The sequence below is a fragment of the Catharus ustulatus genome, chromosome 6 (assembly GCF_009819885.2).
Source record: "Catharus ustulatus isolate bCatUst1 chromosome 6, bCatUst1.pri.v2, whole genome shotgun sequence".
NCBI lineage: Eukaryota > Metazoa > Chordata > Aves > Passeriformes > Turdidae > Catharus > Catharus ustulatus.
The window spans coordinates 18,081,901-18,087,551 of record NC_046226.1 but is presented as its reverse complement, the minus strand read 5'-3'; the positions used below and the strand labels follow the sequence as shown (position 1 = coordinate 18,087,551).

Here is a 5,651-nt window from a genome sequence, read left to right as displayed (position 1 = left end):
TACTTATGAGAAGCCTGTGTACTGGGTCTGCCTGAGAGGTAATCAGATATACGCAGATTGGCAGTCAGACACACGGTAGTCAGACACAGGTAGTGTTCTGACAGCTTTGTTGGCAGCACAGCAGCCTCTGCTTTGAACAGAAGTTGACACAATTGGTATCAGCCTTATTTTACAGTAAAGATTCTCCATTTACAATCTCTGAACTAATATTAAGGTAAGCTGAAACTGGATGCATTTAGAGAAACAGTCCAAGAGAAGAAGGCAAGAGAGCTGAATTATCTGTTCTTTTTTCTTAATACTTTAGAGCTCTAAATTTTAGCTAAACTTCAACTTGCCCCTAAGAATAATCTTACTTGCATGCTAATTTTCTTGTCACCTGAAAGCCAGAAATATTGTAATAATCTGAAGAGTCCATTAAGTTTAGTGAGGTCAGGACTTTTTTTTGCCTATACATAACATACATAGATTCTAAATGAACAGTGCATCATCCTTTATAAACTCAATCCCTCTTGCTCTTTTTCAGACATTCTCAAGTCATAATAAATTACACAGACACACAAGATTCTACTGCTGTATGCATTTCTTTATATTCAGACCTATTGTATCATGCCTACATTCTCTACTGCCAGAACCTGGTGTTTCCATCATTACATTATAAACCGCATGGAAAAAGGCCATGTTTTATCTTAATACAACATCTCTCTAGTGAAGTGCACCATCAAGACAAACTCAAATACTAAAGTATAAGCAAGGTTAGTATCACATATTGTGCAGTTAGTTAAATATCTTGGGGAGTGGCAACAAGACATTTCTGTTTGCTTTTCTTCTGTTCTTCAATGGTTAGGAAAGACTTCCTGAAAATACAGAAAACACTATTTTTCTTTAAAACACAACAGTCACTTCCCTGGCAAAGAGTGAACGGTTTAATTCATCTGCATATTATCATTACCACAGAGGCCCACATAATTTTTAAGCATCCTTCTTCATGTGCTAACGCTGCAGTAAATAACGTCTGTACTAGAAGCCAGGTGGGTTCATTAGTTGTCTCTCCATCCATAGCTAACAGGCTCAGAAATGCAGTCTCTTGCCAAGAATACCAGTAAGCACAGATTTATTTAATGTTACTCCCCTGTGAAGATGGCCTTACATCATCATTCAAAGTCCTATTGCATTTAGCTCCCACTTAATCCGGGGATGCATTTGGCCTGAGTCTCATCTTGAACAGCACAATTTTAGCTACTTCCTTTTAAAAGGGAGAAATTCCTTGTCAGACAAGGAGGGAAAGGCTCAAGGAGAAAAACAGCTCAGTCTGGAGGTCAGGGTATACCATACTGGATCAATATTGTACTTGGTGTTTGTGGTGTGCAGGCTTCTTTCTATTGACCTTCAAACAACTCTTGCAAATTTGTTAATGCCACCCTATGAAAGGAGCTCCACACAAAGTAACAGGGCTGTTAAATCTGTAAAGATGGGAGGTCAGGCATCAAAGTGTGGAACATCATGGAAGAGCCTGACTAGGAGCAGGATAGCTTGTGTTGTTTTAGCAATTAGAAGAACACAAGTAAAAGAGCAATGTCTAACTAAACATTGTATCTTTAGAAGACAAACACATTTTTCCTTTTGGTGTTACTGTTAACACCTTGGGTTAGTGGAAATAAGCATTTTTTACAGTTAATCGATGACTTTCTTCATGTTTGTATTTGCATTAGGTCAGAAAAAACCCTGAACTTTCATTTTGGCTTTACCTCACTGGCACAAATCCAAATTCTGACATCAAACTAAAGCACTTGCAGAAAATACAGACACATTAGTGGGAATTTCTTCAGTTCTTTTCTGGAAAAACAAATAGAAATATTCTTTACTAAATTCAGATTTAGAAGGTGCTTGAAGTTGGTTATGAGAGAGGTTGTTTGGGGTCTTTAGAAATTCGTGTTGTTTTGGCAGCATCTGCACAATATTAAAGTATGTGGAATATTGAAAGTGTTTATATTTCATTGTACGTCATTTTGACAAAACCAGTTTCACAGCCATTGACTTTGTTTCCCTATTCTCATTGTCAAAAATGATATCACACTGCAGTAAAATATGCTTACATATATCCATTTTTTAATGTATCTGGAAAGAAAAGTAGTAGACTCATGAAGCAAACACTCTCTTCATGTCTAAGGCCTCCTGCAGTTGAACTGAGCAGATGGGTATAAATTTCCTGGAAAAAACAAAACAAGGAGAAATATGTGTGTTGAGTTCAGAATGCCTCGCAGCAATGGCAAGGTATCTGTCTTTCCAGACAGTGTGGTAATTCTCAGGGGCTCAGCTAGCAGTCCAAAATGGAAACACAATTAATACTATCCAGGTTCCTCACCACAGCTTGGAGAAACAAACTGTACAGACATCTTCTAATGACAGCACTGATGACTGCATCACTGGACCTAGCGAAGGTCACCTCATTTTTGAGCAAACCTTTGACATATTTCTCACTTTGAGTAGAACCAGCTTAATTTATAGCTAGGTATAGCTTCAGTAGCAATAAAGCTTCATTTGTAGCTAGAACTGAAGTGTAGTTGACACCACATGTACAGGATGAAGGAAATTTTGGGGTCATTCCTTGGTTGGGATCAGGTAATGGTATATAGGTGTCCCTTGGAGGATGGAAAAGGTAGGGAAGATCAGCTCGGAGGAAGGCCGGGGTGTATCTCCTGTGTTCCACTCATGCCCGTGGATGCCTGGGGGCAGGAGAGGTGGCACCGATGGCTCTTGCCATGGGCAGCACCGCCAGGTCCCAGGGGAAGGCTGGGGCGGAGAGCCGCGGGTCCGCTCTGCGGTGCGCACGGGGCAGCACAGCTACCGCCAGGACTCTGAAATCCGCTATAGGGCGTGTTTACATGTGAAGAAACATCTTTAGAAATGAAAGTTCGATCGCACCCGAGAAAACTTGCGGCGGCCGCGTCAGGCTGCGCCCAAGCCCCAGGGCTGCCCAGCACTGCGGGCCGCGGGCAGCGCTCCATCCGCAGCCGTGCCCGGGCCGGGCCAGGAGCGCTCCGCCCGCTCGGAGGAGCCGACTGCCCTCCTTCCTCCCTTCCTCCCTTCCTAGGAGCTGGCTCTCCCCCTGCAGGCCTCCGGCCGCATCGGCCGCGCTCCGCCGCTTATGTAACGCGGGGCCCGGCAGCGCCCGGGGCTCCGCGGGGCAGCGCTGCCACGGGGCTCAGCCTCACCTTGCAGCGCACACCGAGCATTCCGGAGAGCTCCCGCGGCAGCTCCAGCGAACGGGAACAGCTGGGCCCTGCCCGCCTGGTGCTTCGCGGGCGTGGGGAGCTCTGCAGCCGAGCACTGGTGCAGGCTCTTCCCTCCCTCGGCCGAGCCCTGCAGCTGTGCCGGCCCAGCGCTCGAGGAGCTCCTTCGTGTTCGTTCTGGAGGATCTGCGACACACGAAGCAGTCCGAGCAGCCTCCTGAGGTACCCGTGTGACTTCTGCCGGCCATCGGTACCGACCCGGGGATCTGCTAGGGCCCTGCTTGGTCCGGGGAGACCCAGCTCCCTCCTAAGGGATCAACGGTGTACCCAGCCTCGACCAGACCCCCGGAGAAACAGATCCTGGGTTGGGGCACCACCTCCATGGATCTGTCGCAAGGGCTGTGGGAAGACTGCTGAACCAAGGCATTGTGTAGGATGGTAGGTGGTAAAACTGAGATTAGATCAGGCACTGTTTTCCCAGATGGGGTGGGGAGGCAGCGTAGCAAACAAGGAGTCATTCCGTGGAAACTCTTATGTGTAAGTGTCCCAAAGCACTACAAATTCGAACGTATGCCTCGTGGCATAGCAGAACCTCGGTCAGAAGGGAGAAACAGCCTGTCAGCCCCTTGCTCCTCTCACCACGGCAATGGCAACGTATCCAGCCGCATGCATCCTATCCTCACGGCTTTGATCTCCGCTCGGCAGAGGAAGGAGGCTGGAGAGAAGCTGTGACATGAGCTGAGAGGGTGTAACACGGGCTGCAGTGCTGCGAGGCAGCCATGCTGCCTGGGCGCCCGTGGGCGCGCTGAGGCGCAGCCTGCGGCAGCTGCCGGGCTTCAGCGGCCGAGGAGCCCCGCACGGGCCGAGCGAGCCCCGCATGAGCTGAGTGAGCCCCGCACGGGCCGAGCGAGCCCCGCATGAGCTGAGTGAGCCCCGCAGGGGCCGGGCCCGCGCCTTGCCCCCACCCCACCGCAGTGCGTGTGTTAATTGCCCTCTCTGAGGGCGGTAACGATTGCTGTCGTGCTTGCGGTGCTGCAAACCCAACACTCTGTTGACGAGGTATCTGAAAAAAACCCAAACGCGTATCTTTGACGTGTCGTGCTCAAGGCGATTTGTGTGGAGCTTTCTAGCTCTTTCTGTAACCTAAAAGAGGAAAAAAAGGGGCCAAAGAATTATTGCACCTCCGCTGTCCGGCCTCCAGCACAGAAATAAACCCAACAGCCTGGCTTGCCTGACAAGCTGTGAAGATTCAGATAATCCTGTCCAGCTTATTCTCCACTCAGGGGCAATTTGTTCCTTTTAAACCTCTAACAACATTTTGCCAAAGCTGCCATCAGGGAAATTGTGACATGAGCTGTGCAAATGTTTACTCAGCCATTCCCACGCTGCTTCCCAAAGAGGTTATTGTTGCCCCCCCACTCCCCTGCCGGCACGAAACACAGCCATGAGTTAATTTGGCCACCGCTAGTAACGTTAACATGTAGGTTTTACAGAACGCGTTTGTTCCCCAAGCGTTTCCTTTAACAGGAAGGCCCGGAGTATGCACGCATGCTCTAGTTCGCCACCCCAAAAATACCCACAATCAGGCTCGTTACTCATGGGTACAGTCAAAAGCCGCGCCACTCTAAAAAAAATAAAACAAAACCCAGAGGCCCCAGCGAGGATCGAACTCGCGACCCCTGGTTTACAAGACCAGTGCTCTAACCACTGAGCTATGGAGCCGCCGCTCAAGGTTTGTCCCGGCTGTCTGTAACGACCGGTCCCGGCGCTCCCCGCCGCCCCCTGCCGGGCGCCCTGGGCCCCGCGCCGCCGGCCCCGCCCTCCGCTGCTCCCCAGGGCCCGCCCCGCACAGCGGCCTCGCCGCCGCCGGGGGGAGCCCGCGGCGCGCCGGGAGCCGCTCATGGCCCGCCGAGACACGGCCGGAACTGGCCGGGAGCCCGCCCTGTCTGTGCCTTCTGCCCGCCCGCTGCCCTGTCTGTGCCCTGTGCCCGTGCCCGCTGCCCTGTCTGTGCCCTGTGCCCGTGCCCGCTGCCCTGTCTGTGCCCTGTGCCCGCCCCCGCCCCCGCCCTGTCCCGCTTCAGGCCTGCCAGCACGGGGTGCCGCTCCCGGCGCTCCCAGGCGGCCGCCCCCGCTTGCCTGTGAGAGCCCGGGCCGCAGGAGGGTCCCTGCCCTGCTGCGATAGCAGGAAATAAAGCTGCTGGAATGAGCACGTCCAGCCGAGCCACCAAAGGCACCTGAGGAGAAATACGGGGTGCGAAAGTCTGACATACAGCTTGATCTGTACTGGCTAGGAGTGAAAAATTCTTGTAATAAAGGGTGTTTTTTTCCTGCAGAGGTTGGGTGTTCTTGGGAAGTTTGAGCAAGGCTGCTGCGGGGCCTCTGAGCATCACTGGTTGAGTGACCCCTTGCAGCGCTGAGCAT

General features: G+C 51.1%; 1 non-coding gene across 1 annotated transcript; it reads right to left on the bottom strand.

Moving 5' to 3' along the window:
- Positions 1-4,879: 4,879 nt before the first annotated feature.
- TRNAT-UGU lies at positions 4,880-4,952 on the bottom strand. Its single transcript has one exon. It is a non-coding gene; the product is annotated as a tRNA-Thr (tRNA).
- Positions 4,953-5,651: the final 699 nt, after the last annotated feature.